At 39.0% G+C, this 20,716-nt stretch overlaps 1 long non-coding RNA gene across 4 annotated transcripts in view; it reads right to left on the bottom strand.

Annotated features, from left to right (window-relative positions):
- Positions 1–820: 820 nt before the first annotated feature.
- LOC123605240 overlaps positions 821–20,716 on the bottom strand; it is a 33,643-nt gene continuing 13,747 nt past the window's right edge. For all 4 annotated transcript variants that reach the window (XR_006715679.1, XR_006715678.1, XR_006715677.1 and 1 more), the window contains exons 6-7: positions 17,737–17,789; positions 821–2,641 (exon numbers count right to left, since the gene is read on the bottom strand). This is a non-coding gene — a long non-coding RNA (uncharacterized LOC123605240). The remainder of the gene's footprint in view (positions 2,642–17,736; positions 17,790–20,716) is intronic.

The raw sequence follows: 20,716 nt of genomic DNA, 5'->3' as shown, positions 1-20,716 counted from the left end.
CTTACTTCGCTTAGCATAACACTCTCCAGCTCCATCCATATTGTTGCAAATGGCAAGATTTCATTCCTTTTTATGGCTAGTATTCCTTTGTTACAGATACCACATCTTCTTTATCCATTCATCAACGTACACTTGGGCTGTTTCCATAATTTGGCTATTAGAGATAGTGCTGCTATAAACAGAGGTGCATTTGAAATAATACTTTTGTATTCTTTGGGTAAATACCAAGTAGTGTGATCACTGGATCACAGGGTGGTTCTACTTTTAACATTCTGAGGACCCTCCATACTGGCTGTACCAGCTCTTCCGACTGGCAGTTTGCATTCCCACCAAAGTGTACAAGAATTCTCCTTTCTCTGTGTTCTCAGAGAAAGGCAAAATTTTCAATATACAGTCTTGTGACAATTTTATGTTCATGGTGGATGAGACAAAATTAGACATATTGGTAACAAAAAAAAGGCCAATTCTAAATGGATTAAGCACATGAATGAGAAACAAAAAGTATAAAAATTTGGGAATTCAAGACAGGTGAACATATTTATGACCACAGAGTAAAAATTTTGGAAACAAAATTAGCTATGCCCAAATTAAGAAATCTTTCTTTGGGGTGCCTAGGTGGCTCAGTCCATTAAACATCCAACTCTTGATTTCGGCTCAGGGTCGTGAGATCAAGGCACACACAGGGCTCCTCATTGGGTGTGGAGCCTGCTTAAGATTCTCTCTCTTCTCCTTCTTCTCAACTTCCCCAGCTCGTGCTCTCTCTTAAAAAAAAAAAAAAAAGATATTTTTCTTAAGATACTATATCAAAACTGAAAACACATTAAGTGGAAACTAATGCAATCTTGTTATTCATGAATGAGGAGCACCACATTGTTTAACAAAAGACTTCAAAATTATTTTAAAAGAACAACTATTAGAAAAATTAGCCAAAGCCATGACTGGTATTCCAACAAGGAGGAAAACAAATAGCCATAGTGCTTGACAAGATGTTCATACCATCAGTAATAGGGAAAGGCAAATTAAACCACAGAGATATTGCACAAACACTTTGGAAAAACATTGTAATTACCTAATAAGTTTGAACATTAATACACAGTGAGTGAATAAAATAACAAAGGAATGACTCAGTAACAAAAGCTTTTATATATAGTTCAAAAATCAACTAAGGAGGGAAATACTTTGCTTTGGGGTCTATACATAAGCAGTAAAACTTATGAAAAAAGCAAAGAAATGGTAGATTGGTGCCTTGATCTTAATTTCTGAAAGTGACTGAATAAAGACACAGGGAAATTAAAAACACTGAAAGAAGAGTTTACCACAGCCCAAAGGGTAGACAGCATGACTCCCCATGAGGGTTCAGAATTGGTCTGAAGAAAGGAGAAAACACAGGCCACAGTCTTCATTGGGTTTTCACTGAAAGAGCAAGGTAGGGCTGAACAGAATTGGCTAGTTTGACTAATGCCACCAGATTTTGGGTCATAGGCAATGTATCTAGTTTTCTGGTATCTGGTCCTGGGTCGACTTAGGTAGGAGAAATACTGGCTTTGCATGTAAGAGTTAAAGGAGGTTGGGGATATTGGATACTGAATGATTTGGTTTCCACAAGAAAGAAATGTTCCTGATCAAGTTGTTTACTACCTTTAGGGATTAGCCAGACCTGAAGGAGCAGTATCTTCCTGGACAGATTGATCCCTAAAGTGTCAAAGCATCATAAACACAGAGCAAAAGAGAACATGATTAAGGCAACTGATCTTCTGATGGTTCGATAGTAAGGAAACTTTGGGGTGATGGTAGTGGTGATTATCCAAGAGTATGGCTTAAGTTGCCATGGAATACATGGAAAACATTACGGGAGTATAAGAAGTCCTTGTAGGCTAGCCCATAACCAAGGTCTCTACTAAATCTGGTAGGTACTATGTAAAGATATGAAATTATTTTGTGGACTCTAACAGTATCTTTGTGGACTTATAAAGTGTGCATTTGACAATATTCAAGGCGGCAAGCTTGGCAGTTACACTGTTGGAGGCCATGAGCTAATGATAATAAAATAGATGTAAAGATTAGTATTTTGTGGTTGGTGATGCAGGGCAGGAGGTCATGGTGGAAAGATGGAGGGCTGCCGTAGAAGGTGCTGGAGAGTGGTCTTCTTCCCACAGGGTTAAGAGGCAGACTAATAGGAGTGAGGTATCTCCTGAAAAAAGTTATTTTTGGAATGACACAGTTTTCTGTCAGATTCCCCTACAAGCATGGCAGTGTGGGGGTATGTTTTGGCAGAATGCAGGTATGCCTGGATAATGGGCTAAGCAGACTGCAAGCAGCTCAGGAACAAAACAGAATATCAAAAGAAGATCAGCAAAATTGTCCTTTGTCTACTTTCTGCATTAGGAGGGTCAGCCACGGATATTGCTGGTGCAGAAGCTCATGAACTGGGTGAAGTCATTTCTATTCAGGAGATCTTCGGAGGGAGTGATGTCATCTTAGGCCAGTATCCCTGCCAGCAATGAGATTCTGTGCACGGGTGATGCCATTTGGGATGTGGGCCTGGGGTATCCTTTCCCAGCAGATAACTACTTGGATATGGGTCTCAGCATTTGCTCTTTGGTTGAAACAATAAACTACCTCCAGGGTTTGGGCCTCCAGCCTGTAAAATGAAAGCACCCAGAACAGAAGTAATGAGAACAGTGAACAGAAGTATGGCTATGCTTGAAAGATTGTTTTTTTATGGAAGTTTAGGCTTAAATATTATCAGTGCTGCCTTGCTTATGAGAGAAGTTATGGTTCATGGGTTCTAAGAGGGTATACACCTTGGATGTGACCTCCAGGCCTTATGTGGTGGGAACAAGATAGAACATTTACAAAGACAGTTTAAAGATCAGGGCAAGACAGAGATCAATTTAGGGGTCCACTTGTCAGACTGCAGTGTTATATCTGTTAAACTCAGTGTGATCTATCCGGGACACGAACGTTTTCTTGGATAGCTTTTCCAGGAGGTTAGTGTTGTGGATTTTGAGAAGTAAGATGTGATCAAACCTATTCCAGTTCTGAATAGGTTCTACAGCATGGTGACTGCAATTAATACTATTGTACTACACACTTGAAAGTTGTTGACAGAGACTCTTCAATAGTCTCACAACAAAAAAAGAAATAATTATGTGAAATCATGTGGGTGTTAACTAACACTGTAAGTAATCATTTTGCAACATAGAAGTCTATCAAATCAACATGTGTTCATTAAGCTTACACATTATTACGTATATTAATAAAGCTGGAAGAAAAGTGAAATTACCATATTTGTTAGAAAGTAAACTCCTGTATTAATTCATTCAAATATTTATTATGTACCTATCATGAGCAAGGTGCAGTTTTAAGTATCTGAATTTTATCAGTGAACAAATATGGCCATTTCAGATGATACAGGAAGAATATTTAAATTCATAGGCATACAGTCTCAAACTATGAAATACAGGAATATACTGGCTATTAAAAACAGTGAGAAACCTACAGCAAACAACTGTGAATGATGAAGTGGTAAGAGTGTCCTAGTAGAATTGTTAAGACTGTGTCTGTGTGTGTGTATTTAATTGAAGCACAGTTGACATACCATGTTATATTAGCTTTAGGGGTAGAATATAGCAATTCAGCAATTCTGTACTGCATACGATGCCAAAGATAACTGTAGTTACCATCTGTCCCCCAAATTATGACCATATTATTGACTATATTCTCTGTATTTTTCATTCCCATTGACTTATTTGTAACTATAAATTTAAAGTAGGCTCCACACCCAGTGTGGGGTTTGAACTCTTGACCCTGAGATCAAGAGTCAGATGCTCTACTGAGCCAGCCAGGTGCCCTGTAACTAAAAATTTTAATCTTAATCCCCCCCATGTATCGTGCCCATCTCCCAACATCCTCTGTTCTAGCAACCAATCTGTAGTGTGTGTTTATGAAACTTTCTGTTTTGTGTTCACTGATTCCACATGTAAGTGAAATCACTTAATATTTGCCATTCTCTGACTTATCCCACTTAGCAATGTCCTTTAGGTCCATCTGTGCTGTCATGAATGACAAGATTTCATTTTTTATGGCCAAGTAATACTTCATTGTGTGTATGTGTGTGTAACACATATATCAAATCTTTTTCCATTCATCTACTGATGGACAGTAAGGTTACATCCATACTTTGGTTACTACAAATAATGCTTCAGTGAACATAGTGGTGCAGATACATTTTAAAATTTTGATCACTTTCCCTGAGTAAATACCCAGCAGTGGAATTACTGGATCATATTAGTTCTATTTTTATTGAATTTTTTGAGAAACCACTATACAATTTTCCACAATGGTTTCACCAATTTATATTCTTACCAACAGTGCACAAGGGCGCTCTTCTTGCCACATCCTTGTCACCACTTAATATTTCAGTCTTTTTGATGACAGCTATTCTGACTGGTGTGAGGTGATATCTCATTGTGGTTTTGGTCTGCATTTCCCTGATGATTACCGATGTTGAGCATTTTTTTGTGTCTGTTGGCCATCTGTAAGTCTTTAGAAAAATGTCTGTTCAGGGACTCTGCCCATTTTTAAATTAGATTTTTTGTTGTTGAGTTTTAGGAGTTCCTTATACATTTTAAATATTAACCCTGTATGAAATGTCACTTGCAAGTATCTTCTCCCATTCACTAGATTGTCCTTGCATTTTATTGATGGTTTCCTTTACTGTGCGATAGATTTTTAGTTAGATGTAGTCCCAATAATTCATTTTCACTTAATGTTTTTCTTGCCTGGGAGATATATCCAGAAAATAGTTGCTAAGGTCTATGTTCAAGAGATTACTGCCTCTGTTTTCTTTCAGGAGTTTTATGGTTTCAAGTCTCACATTTAGGTCATTAATCCATTTTGAGTTTATGTTTATGTATGGTGTAAGAACATGGTTATTTCATTCGTTTGCATGTAGCTGTACAGTTTTCCAAACACCATTTTGAAGAGACTGTATTTTCCTCTCTGTATATTCTTGTTATCTTTATTGTACGTTAATTGACCATTGAAGTGTGGGTTTGTTTCTGGCCTCTATATTTTGTTCCTTTGATCTATGTTTCTCGTTTTGTGCCAGTATCATACTGTTTTGATGAGTACAGCTTTGTAGAATAGCTTATAGCCTGGGATTGTGATACTCCAGCTCTGTTCTTTCTCTAGGTTGCTTTGACAATCTTCATGGGATCTTTGTGGTTCCATACAAATTTTAGTATTATTTGTTCCAATTCTGTGAAAAAATACTGTTGGTATTTTCATAGGGATTACAATGAATCTGTAGATTGCTCTGGGTAGTATGGACATTTTAACAATATGAATTCTTCCATGCCATGAGCATGGTCGATCTTTCCATTTCTTTGCTTTATCTTCAATTTCTTTCATCAATGTCTTATAGTTTTCAGAGTATAGGTCTTTATCCTTCTTGGTTTAACTTATTCCTAGGTATTTTATACTTTTAAAACAAGTTTTTATTAAAATTTCAGTTAACATAGTGATTTACTAGTTCCAGTTGCTCAATATAGTGATTCCACAATTCCATATATCACCTGGTGCTCATCACAAGTATACTAATCTCCACTACCTATTTAAACCCATCCCTCCAACCCCATCCCCTCCTCTGGTAACCATCAGTTTGTTCTCTATAGTTGAGTCTATTTCTTCATTTGCCTCTCTTTTTCCCTTTGCTTGTTTTATTTCTCAAATCTCACGAGTTAAATCATGTACTAAATGATCTCTTTCTCTTATTTTGCAGATTTCATTTTTAATGGCTGAGAAATATTCCACTGTATATACATATATCACATCTTTTTTTTTTTTTGAGTTTAAAAAACTGGGGTGCCTGGGTGGCTTAGTCAGTTAAGTATCTGACTCTTGGTTTCAGCTCAGGTCATGATCTCACAGTTTGGGAGTTTGAGCCCTGCATTGGGCTCTGTGCTGACAGTGTAGAACCTGCTTGGGATTCTCTCTCTCTCCCCCTCACTGCCCCTCTGCTCGCACTGACTGACTGTCTCTCTCTCTCTCCTTCCCTCCCTCCCTCTCAATGCCCCTCTGCTTGCACAGTCTGTCTCAAAAAAAAAAAAAAAGTTTAAAAAATTTTAACATAATCTCTACACCCAACATGGGGCTCAAACTCACAACCTGAGACCAAGAATCACATGCTGTACTACTAAGCCAGCCAGGTACCCCTACACCATGTCTTCTTTATTCATTCATCAGTCGGTGTACATTTGGGCTGTTGCTCTAATTTAGCTACTGTAGATAATGCTGCTATAAACACTGAGGTGCATGAATACCTTTGAATGAGTATTTTTCTATTCTTTGAGTAAATACCTAGTAATGCCAATTGCTGGATTGTAGGGTAATTCTATTTTTAAGTTTTTTGAGTACTCTCCATGCTGTTTTCCAGACTGGGTGCACTAGTTTGCATTCCCACCAACAATGCAAGAGGGTTCCCCTTTCTCTGCATCCTTGCCAACATCTGTTGTTTCTTGTATTGTTTTTAGCCATTCTGACAGGTGTGAGGTAATATCTCATTGTAGTTTTGATTTGTATTTCCCTTATGATTAGTGATGTTGAGCATCTTTTCATGTGTGTCTTGGTCATCTGTATGTCTCCTTTGGTATTTTATTTTATTTTAATTTTTTTTCCCAACGTTTATTTATTTTTGGGACAGAGAGAGACAGAGCATGAACGGGGGAGGGGCAGTGAGAGAGGGAGACACAGAATCGGAAACAGGCTCCAGGCTCTGAGCCATCAGCCCAGAGCCCGACGCGGGGCTCGAACTCACGGACCGCGAGATCGTGACCTGGCTGAAGTCGGACGCTTAACCGACTGCGCCACCCAGGCGCCCCTCCTTTGGTATTTTATACTTTTGACTCAATTGTAAATGGAATTGGTTTACTTCATTTCTTTTTTCTGCTACTTCATTATGAGCATATATAAATGCAAACATATTTCTGTATACTAATTTTGTACCCTGAAACTTGAATGAACTCATTTATTCTAATAGGTTTGGGTGGAACCTTTACAGTTTCCTATATATAGTATATCATCTGTAAATAGTTAATTTTACTCTTCTGTAACAACTTGAATGCCTTTTATTTATGTTTCCTGTCAGATTGCTGTGGATAGGACTTCCAGGTAGTACTATGTTGATGAAACAGTGAGGACGATATCCTTGTCTTATTCCTGATCTCAGAACTTTCAGTTTTTCACCATTTAATATGTTACCTGTGGGTTTTTCATATATATAGCCTTTACTACATTATGTTTTCTCTAAACCCACTTTGAGTTTTTAACATGAGCAAATGTTCAGTTTTGTCAGACACTTCTTTTTGTATCTATTGAGATGACCATATTGCTTTTATTTTTTAAATTTTATTTATAATTTACATCAAACTTAGCATATAGTGCAACAATGATTTCAGGAGCAGAATCCAGCGATTCATCCTCTACATATAACACCTAGTGTGCTCATCCCAACAAGTGTCCTCCTTAATGCCCCCTGCCCATTTATCCCTTCCCCACACCCCCAACCCCTCCAGCAACACTTTGTTCTCTGCATTTAAGAATCTCTTATGTTTTGTCCCCCTCCCCATTTTTATATTTTTGCTTCCCTTATGTTCATCTGTTTTGTATCTTAAAATCCACATATGAGTGAAATCATATATTTGTATTTCTTTAATTTTGCTTAGCATAATACACGCTAGTTCCATGTTGTTGCAAATGGCAAGATTTCATTATTTTTGATTGCTGGGTAATATTTCATTGTGTATATGTGTGTGTGTGGATATATATATATCTCACATCTTTATCCATTCGTCAGTTGATGGACATTTGGGCTCTTGCCATACTTTGGCTATGGTCGACAGTGCTTCCTTCTATAAACCTTGGGGTACATGTGCCCCTATGAATCAGCACTCCTGTATCCTATGGATAAATACCTAGTAGTGCAATGGCTGGGTCATAGGGTAGTTCTATTTTTAATTTTTTGAGGAACCTCCAGACTGTTTTCCAGAGTGGCTTCACCAGTTTGCATTCCCACCAGCAGTGCAAAAGAGCTCCTCTTTCTCTGCATCCTTGCCAACATGTTGTTGCCTGAGTTGCTCATTTTAGTTATTCTGACAGGTGTGAGGTGGTATCTCATTGGGGTTTTGCTTTGTATTTCCCTGATGATGAGTGATGTTGAGCATCTTTACATGTGTTAGCCATGTGGATGTCTTCTTTGGAAAAGTGTCGATTCATGCCTTTTGCACATTTCTTCACTAGATTATTTGTTTTTTGGGTGCTGAGATTGATAAATTCTTTATAGATTTTGGATACTAATCCTTTATCGATATGTCATTTACAAACATCTTCTCCCATTCTGTCGATTGCCTTTTAGTTTTGCTGATTGTTTCCTTTGCCATGCAGAAGCTTTTCATCTTGATGAGGTCCCAATAGTTCATTTTTGCTTTTGTCTCCCTTGCCTCCTGAGACATTTGAGTAGGAAGTTGGTGTGGCCAAGGTCAAAGAGGTTTTTGCCTCCTTTCTACTCCAAGATTTTGATAGCTTCCTATTTGCATTTAGGTCTTTCATCCATTTTGAGTTTATTTTTGTGTATGTGTAAGAAAGCAGTCCAGGTTCATTGTGCATGTCGCTATTCAGTTTTCCCAACACCATTTGCTGAAGAGACAGTCTTTATTCCATTGGATATTCTTTCCTGCTTTGTCAAAGATTAGTTGGCCATATGTTTGTGGGCCCACTTCTGGGTTCTCTATTCTGTTCCATTGATCTATGTGTGTTTTTGTGCCATGATCATATTGCTTTTAGCCTTAATTTTGTTTATTCTTGCATACCTGGAATTTTTAATCACACTTGACCTTGGCAAATTATACTTTTAATGTATTATTTAATTCTGTTTGCTAATAATGAGGATTTTGCATCTATATTCATCAAGGATAATGGCCTTATGGTTCACGGGTTTGTTTTGTTAGTGTCTTTGGTTTTTGTATCCAGGTAATGCTGGCTGCCGCCATCATCATCATCAATCCTGGCCTTTTGTTTATTTTTTTAATGTTTATTTATTCTTGAGAGACAGACAGAGACAGCATGTGAGTGGGGGAGGTTCAGGGAGAAAGAGAGACGCAGAATCTGAAGCAGGCTCCAGGCTCTGAGCTGTCAGCACAGAGCCTGATGTGGGGCTCGAACTCACAAACTGTGAGATCATGACCTGAAGTCAGACGCATAACTGAGCCACCCAGGTGCCCCATTAATGCTGACCTTTTAGAATGAATTTGGAACTTTTCTTTTTTCTTTACTTTTTGGAAGAGTTTTGGAAGGAAACGTATTAACTCTTCTTTATTTTTAAAAAATGGTTATTTATTGGGGTGCCTGGGTGGCTCAGTCAGTTAAGCATCCGACATTAGCTCAGGTCATGATTTCGCAGTTCATGAGTTCAAAGCCCCATGTCGGGCTCTGTGCTGACAGCTCAGAGCATGGAATCTGCTTCAGTTTCTGTGTCTCCTTCTCTCTCTGCCCCTCCCCTGCTTGCACTCTGTTTATTCATTCTTGAGAGAAACATTAAAAAAATTTTTTTTAATGGTTATTTATTTAGAGAATATGCATGTGAACGCAAGAATCCCATGCAGGCTCCCGCTCAGTGCAGAGGCTGACATAGGGCTTGATGTCACAACTGTGAGATCATGACCTGAGCTGATACCAAGTCAGTTGCCCAACTGACTGAGTCACCCAAGCGCCCTGAACTCCTCTTCAAATGTTTGGTAGAATTCCCTTGTAAAGCATTCTGGTCCTGGATTTTTGTTTGTTGGGAGTTTTCTGATTACCAGTACAATTCTGTTAGTGTTAATCTCTTCAGATTTCCTATTTCTTCCTGACTCAATCTTGGAAGACATATGTTTCCGGAATTCTATACATGTTTTCTAGGTTATAAAATTTGTTGGCATATAGTATTTCCGATAAGTCTCTTAATGATCTTTTGTATTTCTGTGGGGCCAGTTGTTACTTCTCCCATTCAATTTCTGATTTTAAGTCCTTTTTCGTGATGAGTCTGGCTAAAGGTTCTTCATTTTTAATTTTTCAAAGAACCAGCTCTTGGTTGTATTGGTATTTTCTATGTTTTTAGTCCCTGTTCATTTGTTTCTGCTCTGGTCCTTATTATTCCCTTCCTTCTACCAGCTCTGGGCTTTGTGTTCTTCTTTTCCTAATTGCTTTAGATGTGTGATTACATTTATTTGAAATTTTCATTTCTTGAGGTAGGCCTGTATCATTATAAACTTCCCTCTTAGCACTACTCTTACATGTCCCAAAGATTTTGAAGCATTGTTTCCATTTTTATTTTCTTTGGGTACTTTTAAATTTTCTTCTTTCATTTCTTAATTGACCCAATACTTGCTTAGTAGCATTGTCAGCCACCACGTTTGTGTTTTTGTACAGTTGCTTTCTTGTAATTACTAATTTTATACCATGTGGTCAGAAAAGATGTTTGATAGGATTCCAATCTTCTGGAACTTACTGAGACTTGTTTTGTGGCCTAACAGGTGATGTATCTTGGAGAATGTTCCATGTGCACTTGAAAAGAATGTATAGTCTGTTTTTGGATGGACTATTCTGTATACATCTGGCCTAATGTATTATTCAAAGCCACCATTTCCTTAATAATTTTGTCTGGATGATCTATCCATTGATATGTGAGGTGGCAAAGTCCCCTAGTGCTATCATATTACTGTCAATTTCTTTGTTTACGTCTGTTAATATTTATATATTTAGGTGCTCCTATGCCAGGTGCATAGATATTTACAACTGTTATATCCTCTTGCTGAACTGGTATCTTTGCCATTATGTAATGTCCTCCTTTGTCTCATTATAGTGCTTGTTTTAAAGTCTATTTTGTAATGCTACCCCAGCATGTTTCTCTACTTAACATTTGCATGGAACATATTTTTTTTCAAAGTAAGCTCTATGTGCAACATGGGGCTCAAAGGCATGACCCCAAGATCCGGAATCACACACACCACTAACTGAGCCAGCCAGGAGCCTCTGGAACATATTTTTCCACTTCATTTTCAGTCTGAATGTATGTCTAGGTCTGAAGCCTCTTATATGCAATATACAGATGGGTCTTATTCATTCATTCATTCCATTCCATTCAGTTCAGTCACACTATGTCTTCTGATTGGAGCACTTAGATCATTTGCATTTAAAGTAATTATTGGTAGCTATGTGCTTACTCCCATTTTGTTATTTTCCGATTGTTTTTGTACTTCTTTTACTCTCTTCCCTTGTGATTTCTATCTTTCTACTTTAGTGTTATGTTTGGATTCCTTCTTATTTTTTGTGTATAAGTTTTTCCTTGTGATTACCATGAGATTAATATATAGCGTCCTACATATATAGTGGTCTATATTGATCAGTTAAGTCCAAACACATTCTAAAAGCAGTAAATTTTTACTCCCCCTTCCCTCATTTTATGTATATGATGTATATATGTACATATACATATGTAAATATATGTATATATTTATGTATGTATATGACATCTTTTGTTTTGAGTCCTTTGGCTAATGTTTATAGATATAATTGATATTTTCTGTTTTAACCTCTATACTGGCTTTACAAGTGATAATCAATTATGTTTATTGTATGTTTACTTTTACTTGTTAAAAGTTTTTCCTTTTACTTCTCATTATGTCCTTTTCTTTCCACTCAGGTCCCTTTAACATTTCTTCTAAGTACATTTAACTTTTATTTTTGTTGGAAACTCTCTCCTATTCTGAATGATAACCTTGCTGGGTATAGTATTCTTGGTTGTAGGGGTTTTCCTTTCAGCACCTTGAATGTATTATGCCATTCCTTTCTGGCCTGTAGTTTCTGCTGAAATTCAGCTGATAGCCTCATGGGGTTTCCCTCATATATAATGGTTTTCTCATCTCTTTCTTTAAAAATTCTCTTCAGGAGCGCCTAGGTGGCTCAGTCGGTTAAGTGGCCGACTTCGGCTCAGGTCATGATCTCTCGGTGAGTTCGAGCCCCGCGTCGGGCTCTGTGCTGACAGCTCAGAACCTGGAGCCTGTTTCGGATTCTATGTCTCCCTCTCTCTGACCCTCCCCCGTTCATGCTCTGTCTCTCTCTGTCTCAAAAATAAATAAACGTTAAAAAAAAATTAAAAAAAAATAATAAAAATTCTCTTTATCCTTTTTGCCACAGTAAGTATTACATGTCTTGGTGTGGGCGTTGCTGGGTTCATCTTTTTTGGGGCTCCCTGTCCTTCCTAGACCTTGATGTCTGTTTCATTCCCCAGGTTAGGGAACTTTTCATTCATAATTTCTCCAAATAAGCTTTCTACCTCTGTGTTTCCTTTGGGACCTCTATAATGCAAATGTCTATACAACTGATGCTGTCTCAGAACTGTCCTCGTATCTTTTTTTTGTTTGTTTGTTTTTTTAAAAAAAGTTTATTTAAGGGGTGCCTGGATGGCTCAATTGGTTGAGCAGCCGACTTCAACTCAGGTCATGATCTCACAGTTCATGAATTCAAGCCCCATATCGGGCTCTGTGCTTAGAGCTCGTAGCCTAGAGCTTGCTTTGGATTCTGTGTGTGTCTCTCTCTCTGCCCCTCCCCTGCTTGTGCCCTGTCTCTCTCTCAAAAATAAACATTAAAAATAAATAAAATTAAAAGGTTTGATGGCCGAGGCATCCATTTCAAAGAGGCATCCACTGGAAAGATGGCTACCAGAGTAAACATATTACCAGCTATATGACTGAAGAGCCAGGCCACCTCTTCTGACTGACGCCCCTTTATTTTAGAAACACGGTTGATTTCTCCATACTTCAAAATTCCTACTCTTATGTCTTAAATCCACCAATAAAGAATAAGCCTGTGAAACACAGGCCCCCACCCTCAAGTCTGATAAAAGGAGAATGCCAGGCCATTGCATTTTCTCTCTTCTACCTGAGACCCTGCTGTGTGGCCTCAGGTGAGCTGTATAATTTCTAGGTCTTCTTTCTTGATGGTTATTGCTGAAGGGTGCCTTGCAACCCCAAGGGCCAGTCCAACTAGAATATTGGTTATTGAAAGGCTGAGACCAGCACAAAACAACTGGCATAGCCAGCAGGACTGCAGTATTGCCCTTGCAATTAACCAAGGAATATCCTTTACCTTCAGCTTGCTTACTAACCACCTCACTCAGGAGGGTAATGGCATCTGGGAGTGAAGTACCACTTGCCAGAGGTCTGCTGCCCTGCTATGTGATTTTGCATCCTGCTTCACCACTGTCCTGCCAGCAGGTTCTGGCCCAAAGGTTGCAGTAATCCAACAATCTCCCCAGGGCAGGTGTTCAAGACCATATGATTTAAAGAAACTACCAGACCATAAGGGCCTTCATGGACTAATACTGTGCATAAGGGTCCTCCCTCCACACCTTAAGGCCAAAGAGAGTTAAGGAGGGTGAACTGCACTACAAGGCTACTGTCCCTGCCCAAGGAGAAGCTCTGAGCTAAAGGCACAAGGAAAGGATTCCTGTAGGTGAGGAAAATGGTACACCTCCATCTGTAACCACAGAACCAGCGGGTCATGCCAGGAGTGTGTATCCTAACGCAGAAGAGTGAAACAGCCTTGTAACAGGAAACCAATGGCACCACCAGAAAGAAAATACAACAGGCGTATGGTTTCTGTGTCACCACTTCACTCTTTGTCTCCTGACCTGTTCCAACTCTGAAAAGGCCTTATTCAAAACTGAGTCTGGACAAGGACTGACAGACTGATTTTTAAAAAATGTTTACTTATTTATTTGAGAGACAGAAGGAGACAGAGAATCCCAAGCAGGCTCCGCACTGTCAGCCCAGAGCCTGATGCGGGGCTCAAGACTCATGAACTGTGAGATCATGACCTGAGCTGAAATCAAGAGTCGAACACTCAACTGACTGAGCCACCCAGGTGTCCCTGGAGAATTACTTTTTATGGGCCTAATTACAGGCGTTGCACTACTATACTTTATTTGGAGCACTAAACCAACAATCAAGAGGGACTAAAACTCCTAGAAGAAAACTTACATTTTCTATCCTTGCCCCTTAACGATGTAAATCTTACCATGCCTTTGAAATGTAAACACCACAGGAGGTAACAGGGTCTCTGTGTCTGTGTGTTTATGTCTATGGATATATAGGTTTTTTTTTTTTTCCCCTTTCTCTACCTCTTGATAGAATAGCCAAAATTAATTTGTAAAAGAGCTCTATTTAATTAGTTTAAAATTAAGTGCTTATAGGGCACCTGGGTGGCTCAGTTGGTTAAGTGTCTGACTTCGGCTCAGGTCATGATCTCACAGTCCGTGAGTTTGAGCCCTGCGTTGGGCTCTGTGCTGACAGCCCAGAGCCTGGAGCCTGCTTCAGATTCTGTGGCTCCCTCTCTCTCTGCCCCTCCCCTGCTCATGCTCTGTCTCTCTCAAAAATAAACAAAAACATTAAAAAAAAAACTATTAAAATTAAGTGCTTATGAAGTATTCCTAAAACTCAAGAAATTTAGTTTCTATATGTCATTTCAGTTCACATGACATGGGGTTATTTTGGTAAATAAAACCTAGTTTACATTTGGCTTAATTAAAGCAGGCATGTCTTCAGAGTTATTAGCATTAAATATAATGTAGATAAATAACTTGTATTCTATCTGGATTTAATAGTCAAATAAATTCATGCTATCTCTAAAGTGGGGAATCTAAACATAATTGTTGGGAACAAATGTTTAGATAGATGTAAATGGGATAAAAGTTCAGGCGAATTTTTCAGCAATAATTACGTGTTATGGTATGTCTATTTAAAAATAATTTCCCAGGGGCGCCTGGGTGGCTCAGTCGGTTAAGCGGCCGACTTCGGCTCAGGTCATGATCTCGCAGTCCGTGAGTTCGAGCCCCGCGTCGGGCTCTGTGCTGACAGCTCAGAGCCTGGAGCCTGTTTCAGATTCTGTGTCTCCCTCTCTCTGACCCTCCCCCATTCATGCTCTGTCTCTCTCTGTCTCAAAAATAAATAAACGTTAAAAAAAATAATAATAAAAAAAATAAAATAAAATAAAAAAATAAATAAAAATAATTTCCCAGGGCACCTGGGTGGCTCAGTCGGTTAAGTGTCTCACTTCAGCTCAGGTCATGATCTCACGGTTTGTGAGTTCGAGCCCCACATCAAGGTCTGCACTCTCAGCACAGAGTCTGCTTTGGATCCTCTGTCTCCCTCTCTTTGTCCCTCCCTTGCTCATGCTCTCTCTCTCAAAAATAAATATTAAAAAAAAAAAAAGTTTTCCAACTGTCTTTGGTAGCTTGAACTTTAAGAGTTTTGCTAAGTTATGGGTGCCTGGTTGGCTCAATTGGTAGAGCATGTGACTCTTGATCTTGGGGTTGTGAGCTGAAGCCCTACAGTGGGGGTAGTTTACTTAAAACAAAAAACTTCTGCTTAAGTTAAAATAAATGATGGGAAATTCACTAAATATCTAGATCATCAAGATCATTTCCAAATAAGATAAAATACTGAAACATTAATTACTGAACACCAGCTTATCTACTTTTGGTTTTTCTTTCTTTTTTTTTAATGTTTTGTTTTTGAGAGAGAGAGAGAGAGAGGGCAAACACCAGTGGGAGAGGGGCAGAGAGAGAGAGAGGGTGACCTAGAATCTGAAGCAGGCTCCAGGCTCTGAGCTGTCAGCACAGACCCTGACCTGGGGTTCAAACTCATGAACTGCGAGATCATGACCTAAGCTGAAGTTGGACGCTCAACTGACTGAGCCACCCAGGTGCCCCTACTTTTGGTTTCTTATTACAGAGAAAGAAGATATTTGGGGCTATTAGTAAACCTGTCTGTGCCACACTGAAAAACTGTGCTATTACAAAGTGTTTTGAGGAAGTATAAGCTTAACTCATAAATTTACCAATCTAAAGAATGCTGGTATACCACAATTTACAACTGCTTACTACTTCAAGTTTCTTTTTTTTTTTTTTTTTAATTTTTTTTTTTCAACGTTTATTTATTTATTTATTTTTTTTTTTTTTTTTTTTTAAATTTTTTTTCAACGTTTATTTATCTTTGGGACAGAGAGAGACAGAGCATGAACAGGGGAGGGGCAGAGAGAGAGGGAGACACAGAATCGGAAACAGGCTCCAGGCTCCGAGCCATCAGCCCAGAGCCTGACGCGGGGCTCGAACTCACGGACCGCGAGATCGTGACCTGGCTGAAGTCGGACGCTTAACCGACTGTGCCACCCAGGCGCCCCAAACGTTTATTTATTTTTGGGACAGAGAGAGACAGAACGGGGGAGGGGCAGAGAGAGAGGGAGACACAGAATCGGAAGCAGGCTCCAGGCTCTGAGCCATCAGCCCTGAGCCCGACGCGGGGCTCGAACTCACGGACCGCGAGATCGTGACCTGGCTGAAGTCGGACGCTTAACCGACTGCGCCACCCAGGCGCCCCATACTTCAAGTTTCTATAGGTATATTAATTAGAATTAAAAAAAATTTTTTTTCAACGTTTATTCATTTTTGGGACAGAGAGAGACAGAGCATGAATGGGGGAGGGGCAGAGAGAGAGGGAGACACAGAATCGGAAACAGGCTCCAGGCTCTGAGCCATCAGCCCAGAGCCTGATGCGGGGCTCGAACTCACGGACCAGCGAGAGATCGTGACCTGGCTCAAGTCGGACGCCTAACCGACTGGGCCACCCAGGCGCCCCTTAATTAGAATTTTTAACCCATAGAAACCTAATTAAAATTACTAGAAATAATAAAGCAAGGTATGCAAGGAAGGTAGAATATGTCTTTGTGTATGAAAGGTATTAGGTATGACAATGCATGTTTGTTAAGGGAAATGAAAATAATTTTGTTTTAAGAAAAAAGAGGGGAGCACCTGGATGGCTCAGTTGGTTGAGCATCTGACTTTGGCTCAGGTCATGATCTCGTGGTTGGTGGGTTTGAGCCCCACATCAGGCTCTGTGCTGACAGCTCAGAGCCTGGAACCTGCTTTGGATTCTGTGTCTCTCTCTGTCCCTCTCTCTCTCTCTCAAAATAAGTAAACGTTTTTGAAAAAATAGAAAATCTGAATGTAAAAAAGATAGTTGTAGAAGGTTTATGAAAAAGGAATCTTGGGAAAAGAATTTTACGTGTGGTCAAACTGGCTAAGATTGGAGTGGATCTAATTAAAATTGTAAAAAGAATTTTAATATTAAAAAGTACACTGCTACAAAGTTAGAATTTGGTTTTCATGGATTACTGGTGTGCTCTTGATTAGAGATCACCGACGTTTTTTGTGCTTTTAGTTTTAAATTTACCTTTTGAAAAAGCATAATTCTACGTTACAAAATAACTTATTGTGCTTCATGTTATCTTTGTCCTCAGGCCTTTGCTTAAGTAAACCTAGTCTTCTCAATAGCTGAGTTTTGCTCATAAGTAAGTAACTTTCTATATTTGGCTCTAAAATCTTTTATTGTCATTTTGGTTAAATGGATAATTAAGTATTGCTTCATAGTGAATTACCTTATTTGACCAACTGTTTTAAAACCTTGTTTTTAAGATTTTATTTTTAATCTCTACACCCAATGTAGGGCTGGAACTCACAACCCTGAATCAAGAGTCATATGCTCTAATAATTGAGCCAGCCAGGCATCCCAAAACCTTTTGATATTTTTGACAAACTTTCCAAAATTCAAATTCTAAGTGAAGTCTTAATGTTGAACTCACCTGGCATTTTTCCAGAGGGCTCCTGGAACACCCCAAAAGATTTGTTCTGTTTCCTTATAAGAGAGAGATTAAACTAAATAGGTTAAATGGTATGTTAACCATATCAAATACATAATAACCCTTCTTAGGTTATACTGTGGGTAAATGTAATTAATACAAGTTATAACAAATACATTATTAATATAAGAAATTATAAGAAATTCTTAAAAACCTGATATAAACTTGTATGCTGTCACTTATAATTCTAGTTATTATCTTAAAATGTGTCACAGAAATAACCAAATTTCCTGATAAATTTAATCAACTTTCATCTGACCTTAAAAATGGCAATGGTTAAAGTCTTCTTTCATTTATACGTAGTTACTGTTTTACTGCACTGCTTTGCAAGTGTCTATAAAAGTGGTCATTTTCAAGGAGATTCATGAAAAGGAATTTTTGACAAGTACAGATTTCTAATAACTGTAAGATCCTAAAACTGAACTGGGTAAAAATTTATAGAATTAATGGAAAAAGTGGATTCAAGCCAAACAATAAAAACATGAGGCACTGAATGAACTGTGAGTGTAATTATAATTTTTATGACATTTTATGTAAAACACTGTTATAGTTCTTTCACATTTTCATTTTTCCAGATTTAAGAAAACCTTTTTCTCTTAACCTATCAGCAACTTGGTAAGATATATACATTTGTGAACAAGGATGAAATATCTACCTTTTTTCTCCATAACTGAATTGTCCAGAATTTGGAAACTCTCAGTGAGCACTTTTTTTTTTTTTTTTTTTTTCCAACGTTTATTTATTTTTGGGACAGAGAGAGACAGAGCATGAACGGGGGAGGGGCAGAGAGAGAGGGAGACACAGAATCGGAAACAGGCTCCAGGCTCTGAGCCATCAGCCCAGAGCCCGACGCGGGGCTCGAACTCCCGGACCGCGAGATCGTGACCTGGCTGAAGTCGGACGCTTAACCGACTGCGCCACCCAGGCGCCCCTCAGTGAGCACTTTTATTTTCAGGGCAATATACTTATTTGCGTAGGTTCGTTAAGAATCTATTCCACTTGCACATAATGGGACACAACTGGAAACACTGGTCATTATCACCAAGGCTTTAAGTAGAAAGTCATATTTGAGAATGATACTCATAGATTCAATTACCAGACAGTTTTAACGAATTAAGATGGACTTTATGGAACCAATAAAGCCCCTCGCAGGGGCACCTGGGTGGTTAAGTCAGTTAAGCATCCGACTTTGGCTCAGGTCATGGCCTCACGGTCCATGACCCTGTGTTGGGCTCTGTGCTGACAGCTCAGGGCCTAGAGCCTGCTTCGGATTCTGTGTCTCCCTCACTCTCTCTGTCCCTCCCTCACTCATGCTCTGTCTCCGTCTCTCTCTAAAAATAAATAAACATTAAAAAAACTTTTTTAAACAAAACAAGCCCCTTGGGAGAATCGGCCTGGTACCTTGCCTACAAGGCTCCCAGCAGTCTTCCAGGTGAGTAAGGAAGATCACTTTCTGGCAAGCAAAAGAACTTCACCATATTTGGGGGATCTCAAGAAGAGAGGAATTCACCCAAACCTATAGGTATTGCAAGCCAAGTCTATGGCAAGTTCCTGCCTTGGCTTCTTAGCCTGAAGAGGCTTTTAAAAGTTACATCTCAGGGTGCCTGGGTAGCGCAGTTGGTTGAGCATCTGACTCTTGATTTCAGCTCAGGTCATGATCTCATGGCTTGTGGGTTCGAGCCCTACACAGCGCTCTGTGCTGACAGTGTGGAGCCTGCTTGGGATGTTCTCTCTCCCTCTCTCTCTGCCCCTCCCTTGCTCTCTCAAAAGTTCCATCAAAGCAGACTTAAAGGAGCCTATATGGTCAATCAGTATTCTTGCTGCACTTAAATAACCAAGCCAAATTTAATGAGACAAAACTTATTTCACAAATAAATTAGTGTTGTTTTAATTATCTGATACAAATGGGGGTAACTGTTTATAGAGAAAAAATTGCATTTCAGTAATACACCTCTGTGGGTATCAAATTCTAGTGTTGTTAATTGTCTTTAAGGTTTTGTTTCCTATCTGTAAACTAGACTGGATACTAAATTCTTTTTGTTTCCTCCAGTATCTGGCTACAACTCTCCAAACAAACATTTCCAGCTTTTTCCCCTACCCTTATAACTTGGAATCATTAAGAAATAAAACTGCCCTTGGCACAAAGCCATATCAGCTAAGGTGAGAGAACCTGATAAAAAAGAGACATCACCGCAGCAGCTGGACCATCTTCATACCTGCTGCCATGTGGGCCACTCCGATCACCAGAGACCCTCAAATTGCAAACAAGTAAAAGCCATCAGCTTATATACTGCCTGCCCTCAGTGCATCTGAACATGCGTCAAGTCTGGCATCTAGAAATCTTGACTGGCTACCTTCAGCACTCAAAAACTGGGATTACAATCTACTCCAACCATTAACCTTTTTTATTTTCTTTTGTTTCCACAGAAATGTTTCTTATTAAATACCCAACTGTTTGTACCATATAGGCCTAACTTGGGTAACCCACCTGTATCACTGCCTCCTGAAATAAGACACAAATCTTTAACTGAACTAACCTATTCTCAGGACGAAGAGACTGGTTCAATGAGATATGGAGCATCCATCAACTCAGGGCAGGTTTAAACCTACTTATACCATATGGCCTCGAACAATTTAAATAGAACTATCATTCCATTTGTAACTGCGTGGATGCAACTAGAGGGTATTATGCTAAGTGAAATTAGTCAGAGAAAGACAAAAATCCTATGACTTCACTCATATGAGGACTTTAAGATACAAAACAGATGAACATAAGAGAAGGGAAGCAAAAATAATATAAAAACAGGGAGGGAGGATGGGCTAAATGGGTAAGGGGCATTAAGGAATCTACTCCTGAAATCATCATTGCACCATATGCTAACTAACTTGGATGTAAAGTAAAAAATAAAGGAAACTACAAAAA

The sequence above is a fragment of the Leopardus geoffroyi genome, chromosome A2, assembly GCF_018350155.1.
Source record: "Leopardus geoffroyi isolate Oge1 chromosome A2, O.geoffroyi_Oge1_pat1.0, whole genome shotgun sequence".
In the NCBI taxonomy this organism is placed as follows: domain Eukaryota; kingdom Metazoa; phylum Chordata; class Mammalia; order Carnivora; family Felidae; genus Leopardus; species Leopardus geoffroyi.
This window is presented reverse-complemented; position numbering and strand designations above follow the sequence as displayed.